General features: G+C 37.0%; 1 protein-coding gene across 3 annotated transcripts in view; it reads left to right on the forward strand.

Annotated features, from left to right (window-relative positions):
* NLGN4X (neuroligin 4 X-linked) overlaps positions 1–15226 on the forward strand; it is a 181800-nt gene that overhangs the window by 16899 nt on the left and 149675 nt on the right. For 2 of the 3 annotated variants that reach the window (XM_051638090.1, XM_051638108.1), the window contains exon 2: positions 13732–13809. The gene's annotated coding sequence lies outside the window, so the exon portion shown is untranslated. Of the gene's footprint in view, positions 1–12001; positions 12147–13731; positions 13810–15226 lie in introns of all 3 variants that reach the window. The other variant, XM_051638100.1, reaches the window with a different exon arrangement.

Genomic DNA, 15226 nt, shown 5'->3' on the forward strand with positions numbered 1-15226 from the left:
AAGTTATAATAATAAAAAAGTATATGTATAATTATATATATATATATTCTTTAGCTCTTAATGTTTGGTGTTTTTATTGCCAAACAAAAGATTACATGTATCCACATGATAATCTTGAATGGCTTTTATGAATAACATTTTTGTGTTGTGTTTGTTTTGTTGTTTGTTTGTTTTTGTTTTTGTTTTTTTTTAAATGAGCAATTAGGAAAAAAAAACAACAAATGCAAACTGAAATTCTAAAAAAAAAAAAAGACCATCTGTAGTAGTTAATTTACTGTGAACATCTGTCTCTTGAATACCAGCTAGGGAGGTTTGTTTTTATGAGGGCATACATTCCAGTTGGATTCTTGAGTGAAACAGTAGCATTTCTTTTCTTTGTGCATTTATAATCAGATAGTGACAATTTCTGTTTACATGTTTGAAATTGATTACATTATAAGAATCTCATTTCAAAATAATATGATCTATGTTTTCTGTAGATAGATTTTTTTTTTCTCAGTGTCTCAAGTTCAGTTTCAAGTTCTGAGAACATTAGTAAGAAAAATTACAGCCTTCCCTAAAATACTGTGAAGTTAAGAGATCTGTTAAAATACAACAACAAGCTTTTGCCATGATGTCCTATTGTTTACTGAGGGGATTTAATACATGATTTATTAACTAAAAACAGTGGACCACTACAACACACGCAATTATCACTTTTTCATCTATGAGCTTCAGTTGCATCTTAGATTAATATAGGGAATGAAAAAGAACTATAAATTGCAATGCTTTTGTGTGTTTGTAATATAGATTATGGGTTAGCAGAAGATCTACTGTACTTGTAAAAAAACTTCAAGTGGCTTATTTAATGCAGAATATCTTTGTTAGCATAATTATCTATGGTTAGAAAGTTCTGCAGTGCTCAAGAAGGATAAAGATTTTTTTGCGACAGTGGTTTGACACCAGAGGGGTCTTTTGAGGTATTAGTTTTTCAAAACTGTTGAAAATCAGGCCACTTAGCTGCCTGATGTGAGTTTATGATTTATCATTATGCACTGCATTAATATCAACTCCACATGTATGTTTCTGGAGTCTGCGTGTACTCAGAGTAGTACTTCTACAAATATTTTGCAGCACTGTGCAATGCATAACTCCAGGTTACTTGGAGAGCTGGGCTCACTACCCACACCAGCAGAGTGACAGGGCAGTGCGGTTGAGCTCTGCAGATGCTGGGTGCTTTGACATTCAGTTTCTGGGACCTGAACTGTTCTCTTTGCATGGCACTACTATGTGATATACCAGTTTGGTCAGAGTTCCCTTTTTTTCCTCTATGTAGCTCAGAGTATATCATCAGTTCTGACAGCTTTTGTTGATAACATTAGTCTTGCAGTTTGCAAAATTTTTGCTTTTGTGCAAGAGACTTCTAAAATGCTGTACTTGAGATTTTGTGATAGTTACTGCTGTCACAACCATGCTCTTGAGTGTGATTTTTAATTTTCTAGTAGCAGCTACCACCAAGTATAATTTACCTATGTCCTGTCAGAATTTCCTCCCAAAATTGTGTCCAGTAGGCAGCAGCTAAGTATGAATCAACAAGTATGAGACATAGATGCTTGGACAGACTTCTGCAGTCTAATGATCTCATGAGGATTTTTATTGACTTCAGAGAGCTCTAGATCAATCTCTTTGTTTCTGCTCAATGCACCTGTAGCCTTTCTTCAGTTTTGGGAACCAAAAGACTGATATGCCAGCATATTAATAACTCATTCTCTTCTGAATATCTCCATTATTTCAAGTAACAGCAGGACAGAGAAAAGCAATTGGCTTCTCAACCAGATAAGTGGAAAGAGTGGAGATACTGGACTCAAGACAACCATAAATTTGTTTTTGTTATGACCTGTAATCAACAGCATCTGATATAACCTATTGCTATTGCAGGCAGGGGATCTAAAGATGACTGACAGCCTTAAGCAAGCAAGGTCTAGCCAAAACAGAATGTTCTAAATACAGAACAATGATGTTAGATATAGTCCTACAGTGAGAAAAATCTTTTCATTTTTCGCTCTGATGGGAGACAAGAGAGGACTTATTAGTCTTTTGAGACTCTTCAGCAAATATTACAAGACACTGGAAACATTTTAGGCAACTTACTCAGTTCATGTAATGTAGTTTAAATACATTTACTGACATATTGATTTCCTGCCCTGGGGAAATTTAAGGGTTTTCATTATTATTGTGTTTGTTATTAGCTTGTTTGATTAATTCTTCTACACCCTCTCATCCTAATTTTGGAAAATTCTAATTCTAATAGATTCAGTTAGTACATGGAGTTGTTGATTAGCTGAGGATTGAGATAATCCAATGTCAGAGGCTCATGCTTCTCTCGTGGGTGTTCCAGGAATCGTATCATCACTCTTAACCTTTATCTAACATTTGCTGCATGGTTCATTCAACACAACAAAATTATAATGTACTATTAGTTTATAATTAATGAATTTAGTTTTCTGCATTTGAATTAATTCTCAGTAGAATCATTAAACTGAATTAATTTATTGCACTAATACCTTCTGAATATGTCAAACCTATCAAAAGGATTTAGGGCCACATTCTCACCTGTTACATATGGGTTGAAGACACTCTCAAGTAATCAAGTGCAAGGCAGGCACATAGAATTCTCTACTAAATTATTGCCTCTATGATTACTTGTCTAAGATCTATGAATCAGTTTGCTACAAAAATAGTATATAAGTGGGTAAATATAGATCAGGTGGCATTAGTTTTAAAAGAGAATATTAAAAAAAACAGGAGAGGGATAAAGGGAAACCTGTTACACTATTGCTTATGTTCAGAAGGTTGTTAGGCATTTAGTAAGCCCCCCTCTTTTTTTTTTTTTTTTTTTTTTTGCCTCTGGTGCATTCTGCAAATTAAAATGGGGTGAGAGAAAAATAATAAAAATAATTTGCACTATAGAAGATGCATATCAAATGGCAATAACAAGTTGAATTGTGATACGCTTTGTTAATAATGTTATATTAGTCTGCAAGTAAAATTCAACTGAAAAAGATAAAACATGCAGAAGTTAAAAATTTGCTTAGGAAAAACATTAATTCTTCCAGTTCAGCATCCGGAATGTTGAATAAAAAAAACTAGGGTAATTTAATTTAAAATTATATCCTTTAAGAACACCAAATCATAAAGGTATAAAATAGAGATTGCTGTGGTAAATTCAGTTCAAATTTTGAATTAAAAAAATTACAATAATGAATAATATTGTTTCAACTTAATGGCTTTGTTTTATGTTGGTTTTTTTTGTTCTTCACAGAATTAGGTAAAGAAAAGAAAACCAAAGCCCATACAATGCTAAATACATTTACCGCACCTTCTGCAAAACTCCTTTAACTCAAACTTTCAAGACTCATCATGCCAGTTACCACCTGTGCTGCAGGACTTCATGTTGTTCAGCTGACAGTAATCTGGTAGTGAAGATGAAGGCTGGGCTGCAGGTCCCAAGTCCCAGTTGTAGAGGGAACTTGGTTTAGTTTTCTGTCCCAAAAAAAATCTGCCTCACCTCCTGTCCCTGGCTCATTTGCTTCTTGAAATGAAGGAATGGCATTGGTCATAAGGTTCCTGTCAAGACAAGATTCCCTCTCTGTTAGTCTCCTTATGCATTCACAATATAATAGTAATACTGGTAGCAGCTGCCATCAGTGCTGTTACGTCACATTCTAGCTGTATAAAAGTATACATATTTTAATATTTCCTTTTTTTATATACTATGATTTTGATAACTGCAAAAACTTTCCTGAAAACAAATACTGAGAGAAAGGAAACTGATAGCTTCAAGTACAGCCTGGATAAGCCAGAATGGAATTTAATCAGAGGAAGAAATATTTCCAGCAAAAAAATTTGTCGTCTTATTGAATATGAGGGAAGAGAAATGGAAGCATTAGATACAAATTCTCCATAATTTTCTGTTGTTGCTCTTGGTTGCTAAAGCAAATTCTGACTGTATTCACACTGCAAGTTGGAGCAGACTAGATTATGGGCAGGTTGATCCATGATATGGAACTGCTTTGTAGCCCTTTTTCCTCCTCTCTTTCCGTTTAGTCCTACTTAAACTTATTTTATCTGTTGGAAGAAAACCCTACGTACATAAAAAGGAAATTGTGACTTTACTAGGATGCCTTGTGATGTTGACAACTGTGGGAATGAGGCCTAGGAGAAGGCAATAGAGACACAACCATTAAGCTGCAGATTTAGAGGGGTTCTCATAACAGTCATGTGAAGCACAGTCTTAAGGGTTTCAAACATGTTTTTGATTACTCACATGGCTACGGTTGCCAGATAGAGGCTTAAGTGTTTTTTTCTTCTTGGCAGGGAAGCTAGAAGAGGTGTAAGAGTGACTACATCCTATTTCACATCACTGAGTTCTTTGTAGTGCTGGAAGAAGACAGATCTGTTTCTTTCCCCTTGTTCTGACTCAGTGCCTTTCTTGATTCTGTATCATGATTTAAATCAAGTGGGAAAAAGTTAAAGTATGTATCTTCCCTTGTCTCTTTTAAGGATAGAGCAACCCCTGGAGATTTCAGAACTGTAGCAATTACTTTTCTAGTTGACTTGAATCAGTCTTTTGCTCAGTTTTGCACAAAGATATGCACATGAGATGTGGGAGATAATAGTTCAAATTGGTCTTCAGTTGCTAATACCAAATGACACTGCTCCATAAGGAGAAATAATGATCTGAGTAACTGAAGAAGTGATCCACTGGCATAAATTAGACAGAAACAAACACTGAACATCTGCTATAACCTTTGCAACAGGAGTCTGTCTTCTTTGAGTCAGTCAGGACTCATTTTGATGGCATTTTCTATTTTTCTTGAAAAAGGTATATATATTTACAGTCACAGAGGAGCAGAATGACTGACTGACTGAGGTTGGAATTGATGTCTGGACATCACCTTGTTCAACTCCTCTGCTCAAGCAGGGACACCTACAGCTGGTTGCCCAGGACAATGCCCAGACATTTCAATATCTCCAAGGAGAGAGACTAAAACCTCTCAGAGCAACCTGTGCTAGTGCTCTGTCACCCTCACAGTAGAAAAGTTTCATGATGTTCAGAGGAAACTTCCTGTGTTTCAGGTTGTGTCCATTGTTTCTAGTCCTGTCACTGGACATCACTGAAAGGAGCCTGGCCCCATCCTCTTTGCATCCCTATATTTATAAACATTAATAAGATCCCCCTAAGCCTCTGTCAGCTCTTTCAGCCCAGTGGGCATCAGCTTCTCTCTGAGGATCTTACACAGAACAGTATAGAAGGCCTTACTGAAATCCAGGTGGACAGTATTTATGGCTTTCTTTTCATCTACCAAGACAGTTGTTTCATCAAATTGATCAAACATGACGTGCTCTTGGTGAATCCACGCTGACTGCTTCTGATGACTGCCTTGTCCTCCATGTGCCTGGAAATGGATTCTGGGATTAGCTGCTTCATTACCCAAAGTTTTGAATAAAGAAAAGGTGTCTTTATAAATATATTTAATCAATACTTGAGTCCTTCTAGCCACACTGCTTGTTTTTAAAGACTGCTAAGATGATCCTAACAGATTGCTGTTGTACTTTGAGTTTGTTGCTCTCCTCAGCCCCTTCACAAGCTATTTTTGTGATAATATTGTTCATCCTCCTTCACCAATCATTTTGAAACAAGTAAGGATGTTGAAAAACCACATTCCTTGCAGTTTAAATTATGTGGTATGTAGTTCTATGGTCTAGTTCATAGGTCTATGTATGATGTGATTGTCTGTCCTGACCCTAGCATGTGATAATCATATCTACAGAGGAAAAAATATTTAGAATAAATAAATTATTTAATATCTCTTAGAAGGAGAAGGGGCAAATGATAGGGAAGGAGGTCAAATGTCAAGGTAAACAAAAGGGAATTATGTCTAAATGGCCTGAGGGTGTAGTCCAGTGATGACCACCTCTATATATTTATTGTTGTTTGACATATTAATTTTAACCTGATAATTTAAAGCAAAATGCAGATAGATGGAACCACTGACCTCATTGCCCCTTCTTTATATATTGCTTTCTACTAGGATGAAAGTAATTCTTATTTTATTTAATTTTTGATTCTTGTGTTCTTGTGTTAATATTTCAGCTAGGTAATCTCAAAATTCAGCAAGGTTTGTCAAAAGACTTAACACTCATTTTACCAACAAATATACTCGGAAAAAATGAGGAGATTCTGGATGCAGATCATCTCCTAAGAGGCTGAAACTAAAAGCAACAAACTTTACACTGAACACATGTTAATGACGGATGTTCTGAGTATTACCTCCTAAGAAAACATGGATACAATCCCTTTCACAACATAATTAATCTATCAATTATACAATTTAAGAGGTAGTACCTGTGCAGCAGGAATAGGTGCTAAGTGGGTGGCTCAGTCATGTAAAAAAAAGTGAATATAGGCTATAACAAAAAATGAGGGTTTCTCCACAGAAATGACATAGACAATAGTAAGATTCATGTCTCTGTGGAGTCTGTGATTTTGAGTACTCACTGGAGTTAAGGAATTTAGTGCTTAGGTTTAAGTTGAAAGTTTTTAATAATCTGGGGGGAGAAACAGAAGTTTCAGTGACAGAGAAATGTTATTAAAAAAATCAGTGGTAGCTTATTGTTTCTATTCTTGACTGCGTGAGTTTATTCTGCTGAAGTGTTTGGTGTGGGGTTTTGCTTGTTTGTGTTTGCTTTTAATACATGAAGGTAGCTGGGGAAAAAAGATATTGTGGGATCAGAAGAAGTGGATGTAGTGATTCTGTTATGGGTGGAATGATGGCTGCCGCAAGAAGGATGTCATCCTCATTTGTCTCTCACCATGGCTCTCCTTAAAGTTGGATTTTTTTTCTGTGTGAATAGTTCACTTGCAATTCTGAACTTGTTAAAGTTGTGTCATAGCATCACAGGGTCCAGATGTCCTGGGGGCTCCCCGTGGGGCTTGGGGCAGTGCCTGTCCCATGCTTAGCCAGGGTCTCTGGGGCAGCCTCAGCCCTGGGCATTTGGCACTTCCCTAGGGACCTGGATGGGCAGCAGCCAGGCTAGGAAATGGGCCTATGGCCAGGCAGGGCTGTGGGGAGCTGTAGACTAGCCCCGCTGTGACATTGACAGGGCAGGGGCTGATGGCCCCTAGGGGCTGATGTGGGGTCCTGGGACATGGGCAGGGTGGGGTGTGTTGTGGGGGGGCTGGGCAGGGACAAATCAGGGCTGGTGGTGCCCTTGAGGATAATGCTAGGCTCAAAGGTTTCCTGCAAATATTTATTTTGGATATGCAATATAGGTGGGTCTGATTCTGTGGTTAAGTTAACTAATGTTTATTTTCTTTCTGGAGAACTGGCAAACACCATGAAGGTGAAAATGAGAAAGAGCTCAGTTTTCATGAGAAAGAAGTCTCCAATTTTTTGCTGATATTACCATCAGTTGGGGCTCTCTACCTTGGATCTCTGACAGCTTCTCACTTATATTGACATTGAACTGGAACAGCTGCCCTGCACATGTCCTATCCTTTGGAAAGATGTTTAGATAGTATTGGAATGGAAATTTATGCAGCTAGATAGGCAAGGCGCAGACAGGTTTTGTTGTGCTGATTTCAGTTTGATGGCTGAGATTGCAGTTTCTCTCACCTTAAACTGCATTTTTGGAGGAAGATGTCTGAAAAACAGCTCAGTGGCTCATATTTTGACTGTGCATTAACCAACAGTGATAGCATCTGAGACATTATTTGTGTAAAGATAAAATCTTGATCACTTACAAGAGGATTTTCGTGTATGAATTTTAATTCAATGAATTTTCAGTCATTCCAGTCATTGCGGCTGTGAAAATTTTAAGGTAATTTCTTTCTGAATTACCTAGGCTCTTACAAAAATCATATGAGAGAAATACAGATACATTTATCAGAGCTTGCTCATGCATAGAAAGGCATATATGATTTCATCAAGGGTAATTGCTTTACTAGTAATAACTTGGTAGTGACATAGATTGTCAACATTGCCTCGAGCATAGCGAGAGCCTTGCTTTAATAGCTGTTTAAATGCCTCTTGGTATATTTCTTGCTGTTAGTTTCCAAAAACAGAAATAATATTAAAAGCCCAAGGAGACTCGGCTATATACTTGAAGTGAGGACTGAATAGATGATCTGAACTTCATGCCGCTGGGTGGATTATTCTGTCTTTCCATTCATCTGGTTCCCTATCTGTAATCTCTGAAAGCTGTACCTTGGCAGGCTTGAGGGTTATTATGTAGAGCTCTTGCTGTTTCAACTGATCTTTAATTTCAGCATGTCTCAGCATGGTCTTGAAATGCTCTTTGGATTCCGTTCCTTTGACTTCAGCTTTGTCCTTAATCTTTTTTTTCTTTTTTTGATTGCTTTTTTCCCCTTCCCTTTCTGCTGTCTTTCTCCTTTAGCTGCATCTTGTCCTCCTTTTCCTCCTCCATCTTAATCTCAGGCATGGCCTTTTTCTTATCCCTGACTTCAGAATCAACCTTTTTCTTTGACACAGTACTGGCACTCTCCCCTTCTCTTTGACCTTAGACTTAGCCTTCGTTCCACTCTGTCTTATTCTACATGCTTTCTTGGCATTGCTGCTTTCTGGCCTGGAGTTCCCCTAAGGGGATTTATCGTTCCATTTACCATTCAGAATTTCATGGCAAATCACTCTGTTCTGCATCGTCAGCATTTCTCTTGTGTGTGCGGCTGGTTTGGGCTCAGGCTTCATGAATCTAATTCTTCCTGACTCCTCATAGCAATTCACAACTTCTTCGAAAGACTTATTTTTTTTATTTATTTGTTTGGTTTGATTTGTTTGTATTTTATTTTCTTGTGTGGTTTGTTTTTTTTGTGGGGTTTGTTTGGGGTTTTTTGTTGGGTTTGGTTTGGTTTTGTTTTTAACCAGTCTAAGTATAACATCTTTGTTTCCAGCCTGTTTGTTGTGTTTTGTTTTTTTTTTTTTAACGTTTGGTTTTTACCCTCATTCATTCTTCTGATAGGTTTTTAATCTGTCTTCTGTATCATACATGACATCTTTGTTTTGATAGTTAGTTCTTGGTGAAGAAGTGAATCTGTGCTTCATCAGTCTTATTAGTAAAGATTCATATCTAAATACTTTGGAAGGCAAGAAGTTTAAAAATCGTTTGCCAAAAAGTGAGTTTTTTCCTTGGTGGATTTTCTCTCTCTAGGCAGAGACTTACTGCACCTTTAGCAAAGGAGTAGTTACATTTGACTGCCTTTGCATTATTTCATACTTACTTACATTTGTTTAAGAAAATTAGATAGCACCACTCATTTCTTAGATATCTGTAAGTCACCATTATCTCATTGGTATATGTGAAGAGTGGGTTGTTTATTTTCTTACTTAAAGCCCACAGTCTGTCTCATGGAGAGGGAGGGGATGGCAGATGAGACATATATGCACAGATCAAGATTTACTGCATATAACGCTGGGGTCTTAACTTCTTAAAGCAGAAGGCACAAGCACAGTCAAATTGTAGGGAAATTGGGAGATCAGAAGAGAAGCTGAAGTTAGAATGCAGAAGATTCCTTAACAGTAAAATTTACTACTTGTAGTTGGATCAAACAATAAAGGTTAACCACTAAGATGTTGGCAATTTACTTTTTATCAAGTTTTATACTAGGCCTAAAACATTAATTATCAATCTTAAAGAATTTTATAATCTTAATAGTGAAAATTACTGAGCATTAAGTTTGCTAATAAACACAATAGAGGAGTTAATATCTCTTACCCTGGGTGGGTCTTAATTCTCAAGAAGTAATCTTTCTGGCAAGTGTCCCCACTGGAGAGGAGAAGGTCCAGCACAAATCCTAGGAAAGTGTATGGGAAGTCCCCTCGATCAAAGATGGGACCAGGCTTTTATAAAATAAAGTGGATTGACTGCTGTTGTTTAACTATTTAGCTGTACCTCCAAAATCTCTCATTGGAGAATAAAAGGAAAATGGTAGAAAAAACCATGAAGGCCTTGTTCTCACCAAGCAAACTCTTATTTATGTGTTTGTTGTTTGTTTTTGTTTTTTTTTGTACCTTATATCCATTTCAGGCCTAGTTGTGTCTGGGCTGAGCTCTGTGCTTTTCAACACTGGAGAGCAGCTGGTGTTATGAATATCAACTTGGCCTCTTTTTGTACCTTTCAAGGTTGTTACCAGCTCAGAGTTTGCTAGGGCCTTTTCTTTCTCATGGGACTCTTTCCACTTCAGGCCTCGGCTGGCAAAACTGAGGCAAAAAGCAGTTGAGTCACAGAGGGAAATTGAGGCAGGCATATTGAGAGATGGAGTATTCTGCTACATAAATAAGCCTTCTGCCGTTTGGGATGCCTATTTTTTCCCTCTAAATAAAAGGAAACCCTGCTGTCAGATTTAGTTATTTAGCTTTCAAATACCGAAATTGCAGAAAAGTTGATTTCATACTCCTCTTGCTGGTCTGTGTCCATTTCCTGCTGTGAGATCTACCTCTAGCTGGCTTTCCTCTTCTGAACATTCTCCTCCTACCAAACTGTCCAGGAAATAAACAGATGAAATATTATAATCTGGTTATCTGATATTCTGACTTCTGGACTATTGATGTTGAGAGAGCATCACAGAGCTGCCCAGATGCATTTCTCCATTGTTTAGTCAGTGATTTTTCTATTTATAGTTAAAAAAAAAAATATTGAAATTTAATTGCTGTGAAATACGTTGCCATGTTTGGAGTTCTTGAATTCAGCAGTGTGAAGAGATTATTAAAATATTTAAAAGAAAGAGCTAGATATGAAATGTAATCAATGAGGAGCAGTATGTAAGCACTGTTAACAGATACAGATTTAAAGATGCATTTGAAGAGTTAAGATTGCATTTGAAATGGTACATTTTCTCAGAGAGACTTCATGAACCTATATGCTCAAACTGAAGTTAATTATAACAGTCGAGTCATTGTGAAGAAGGAAGCTGAGCATCAAAGAATAAATTAATATTTTTAGCTTACATCTGGGTATTGCCAAGAGCTGTTAGAGGTTTCTGGGATAGCTGAAGAAAGTAGGTCATTTTGTTCAAAACAAAATTTTTGAGACAGATTTTATTTGTTAGGTAAAAACTAAGATAACTGTAAATATAACAACAGAACAACAGTCTTAATTGCTTGTTGTTGTATCACCTATGAAATCAGATAGTGTTGTGATAATTCTGAGAAATGAGCCAATTAAGTAAGCTTAAACTGAGTAACAGTAAAACTAGGATCAATATAGCACCATCAGATAGATTTAAGTTACCTATGAGTTTACAAACTGGTGAGAAAACCTGTTTTAGACTGAAGAAGTGCTTTTAGAAGGACTGCCAGATTCCCTTGATATTTTTTTATTAAAATTTTACAATTATAGGAGAATCACTTGTCATAAACATGGAGATAAAAATGACACTTGACAAAAGTCTTAGACTTTTCCTGCTAGTCGTTTAACATGTATGCCCATGCTTCCTGATACAAAGGAAGTGCAATATTTGCAGTTGGTTTTTTGAGAGCAGTTGCCTATTACAGAGATAAAGTCTAAACAGGACCTGTAAATAGACAAGAGCAAACAGTGTGGTTTACTAGAATATATACAATCTAAACTATAACCCAGTCATCTATAATTAAAATCAGTCTGGGAAGGACTTTTAGAAGATCTGTACGAAAAACTGACATTTAAAAGGATTGAGGCATAGGTACAAAGGTCAACTTGGAAAACCTATTTCACAAATAGCACTCTCAATTAATTTTACATTTTAAAGTTGGAGACTATTTTGGTGCTGTGGAGAGACAGTAAATGTAATCTTCATGTTTGCCACTTAGTTTTGTTCTCTTCCTGCAGCAGGAATAAAGCTATAAAAGGTGGACAAAGTAAAGAAATGCAAGTTTAAAATAACTGAGAAGGGAAGCTGTGTAGTCTTAGTGGATTTTCACTGTCCAGCCATTCCTCAAATACTTCCTTATTTCTTATATCCTAGGTTTAATCACCTACTACTGTTGGAGAATTGGAGTGGCTGTCAAAGTCTACGTGAGCAGTAAAAGTGCCACTGTGGAGAGATTTAAAACATTACTGTAGCTTCAAATAAAGATTGCCTTAAACTACAACATCTGATTCCTCAACGGGTGTGTATGAAAAGTTGCAGTGTTGCCAGGCTTCCCCTGCAGCAAGTGTCCAGATGGACACTTTCGCAGTTTAGCTAGTGTTTCACACATTCCTGATTTGTAAGGAATTTTGCTTTGCTTCCGTATTCCTCAATGTCTCCTTTACAGATGTATATTGAGATAGCCATCCACTGGTATTTCTTTCCAATTTATAAAGATAATCACCATCGTAATGCAGAGTTGAAGACTGTTGTTTGCAGCTGTTGCAGTGAATTGCACTTGTAGGGAGTGGTTTGGCTGTAGTGAGTCAAAACATTCATGAGAGTTACTCACTGTGATTAAGACTGCAGAATCTGCCAGTCTAAAGTAAATGGTAAAGCCTGATTTTATTTACACCCCGGATTTTGGTCAAAAGTGAAGTCTATATTAATTTGATGTTTTTTTTCTTTAGATGGTAGAGAAGATTTTCTGAAATACAAGATGGAAGTTCAGTGTTGTGATCCTTAGGATCTTTATTGATAAACATTTATTATTTCTTAAAATACAGTATACATACATACACACACTTAGAAATAATGTGTTTGTATGTATAGATTGTTTGTGATAATAGTCCATACCTTTATCAGTTACCTGGTAGTCACATCTCTTCATAGTGGTGAGTAACATGCAGGTGGACTCTGAAAGCCATGTTAAGTTTGTGGAACATATTTTTCAGCTTACTGCAGAAGAGTTTCTACAGTGTTAATAAGCACTATACAGTAGCCAAATTGTGTGATTTTTTTAGAAATGATAACCTTGCTTGATGTATTAGCAAGCTAATAAGTATACTTGATGGCCTCTTGCTTGCTCCTGTAATTTGTTTTGAAATTGTATTTTTCCCACACAGGGCTTCTCTGTGTTGATAAAATTAATGAAAATAAAAATTATATGCAGTGCCTTGGTACTTTAAGAGAGATATAGAAAAAATATGCAAGCAATGCAATAATTTCCTCTGAAAAATGCATGCAGCAATGAATAATAAATATTGGTATTTAGTCTATCTAAAATGGATAGACCAGTGGTAATCCAAAACTATTGATTGAAATATGAATTTGAAGTATAAGCTACAGTTTTGAATTACCCAGAGGAAAGAAGAAACAAGACAAATGACTTTTAATAAATATTCAAATGTTTATATTTGAATATATTTGAATATACATATTATATATTTGAACATATATTGTATATGTTTACAGAAATACTTAGGAAACCAAGGGGTTTGGTTGTGTTGGGTTTTTTCTTCTTTTATTTCAAAGTACTTCCCTTAGCTTTTTTCCCCAAAATGTCAACTTTTGTGGTATATAGATTTAAAGACAATTCTGTTTTTGTAGCAGGAATCAATCTGCAATGAGAAAATATTGCCAATAATTTTTATGACAGAAGTTGATAGGCTATGATCAATGTATTTATTTTCTGGGTATCAGTATTATGTTTTTTCTTCTTTCAGTCTTGAAAAAGAGCATTACAGGTGATTTAATACTTAAGTTTATTTCACCATTTGTGACTCATAAGCATTCTTTTTTTTTTTTTCCTTCACTGAAGATCACTATCTATTTCTTCCTAACAGGAAAAAACTCTGTAACTAAAATGACTTAATGCTGTGTCCTGTGGGGGAAATCTGAAGCCTCAAAAATTCATCACAGTGGTAAGTATTAAAAGTATGCTAAAAGTAATTCTGTAAAAATGTGAAAAAAAAAAGAGTGAATTTCTGTTGCTGGTGTTCCTGAGTATGTTTGACATATGTCTTTGCAATATATAAATCCAGTAAAAATGCTTGATTGCCATGTGTTCATACAATGAAACATATAATGCCATCCATTCTAAACATCAGTGCTGTTTGTGTTATTGGTAATAATAATTTTTGTTATTTTTCAGTTCTGTAAATGTTCATAGAATCATAGAATGGTTTGGGTTGGACAGATCTTAAAAATCATCTAGTTCCAACCCCCCTGCATGGGCAAGGACACATGCCACTAGAACAGGTTGCTCCAAGCCCTGTCCAATCTGACCTTGAAAACTTCTGGGGATGGTGTTTCTGCAACTTCTCTTGGCAACCTGTTGCATTGTCTCACCACCCTCGTATCTAACCTAAATTTACCCCCTTCCAGTTTTAATCCATTACCCCTTGTCCTCTCGTTTCAAGCCATTATAAATGTCCCTCCCCAGCTTTCTTGTATGTCCCCTTCAGGTACTGGAATGCCACTATAAGGTCTCCCTGGATCCTTCTCTTCTGCAGGCTGAACAACCCCAACTCTCCCAGCCTGTCTTTATAGGTGCTCCAGTCTTCTGGTCATGGCCCTCTTCTGGACTCACTCCATGTTATTCTGGTGACCTGCTGGCCACACTTCTTTTGATGCAGCTCAGGACACAGTTGGCTTTCTGGGATGCAAGTGCACATTGCTGGCTCATGTTGAGTATCTCATCAACCAGCAGTCTCAAGTCCTTCTCCTCCTTCTGTTTTCAATCCATTGTTTGCCCGACCTGTAATTATGATTCAGATTGCCCTGACCCAGGTGCAGGATCTTGCACTTGGTGTTATTGAACTTCAAGAGGTTGGCATGGGCCCACCTCTCCAGCCTGTCAAGGTCCCTCTGGATGGCCTCCTTTCCCTCCAGCATGTCCACCACACCATAAAGCTTGGTGTTGTCAGCAAACTTGCTGAGCATGCACTCAGTTCCACTGTCAGTGCCTTTGATAAGGATGTTAAACAGTACTGGTCCCAGTACTGACCCTTGACGAAAACCACTTGTCACTTGTCTCCATTTGAACATTGAGCTGTTGACCACAACACTTTGAGTTTGACCAGCCAGTCTATTCCTTATCCACTGAGTGGTTCATCCATTGAATCCAGATCTTTCCAATTTTGAGACCAGGCTGTTGTGCAGGACAGTGTCAAAGGCTTTGCACAAGTCCAGGTAGATGACATCAGTTGGTCCACCAATGCTGTGATCCCATCGCAAAAGGCCACCAAATTAGTCAGGCATGATTCTCCCTTGGTGAAGCCATGTTTGTTGCCACCAACCACCTCCACATTTTACATGTGCCTTAAAGGCTTCAGGAGG

The sequence above is a fragment of the Apus apus genome, chromosome 1 (genome assembly GCF_020740795.1).
Source record: "Apus apus isolate bApuApu2 chromosome 1, bApuApu2.pri.cur, whole genome shotgun sequence".
Taxonomy (NCBI): domain Eukaryota; kingdom Metazoa; phylum Chordata; class Aves; order Apodiformes; family Apodidae; genus Apus; species Apus apus.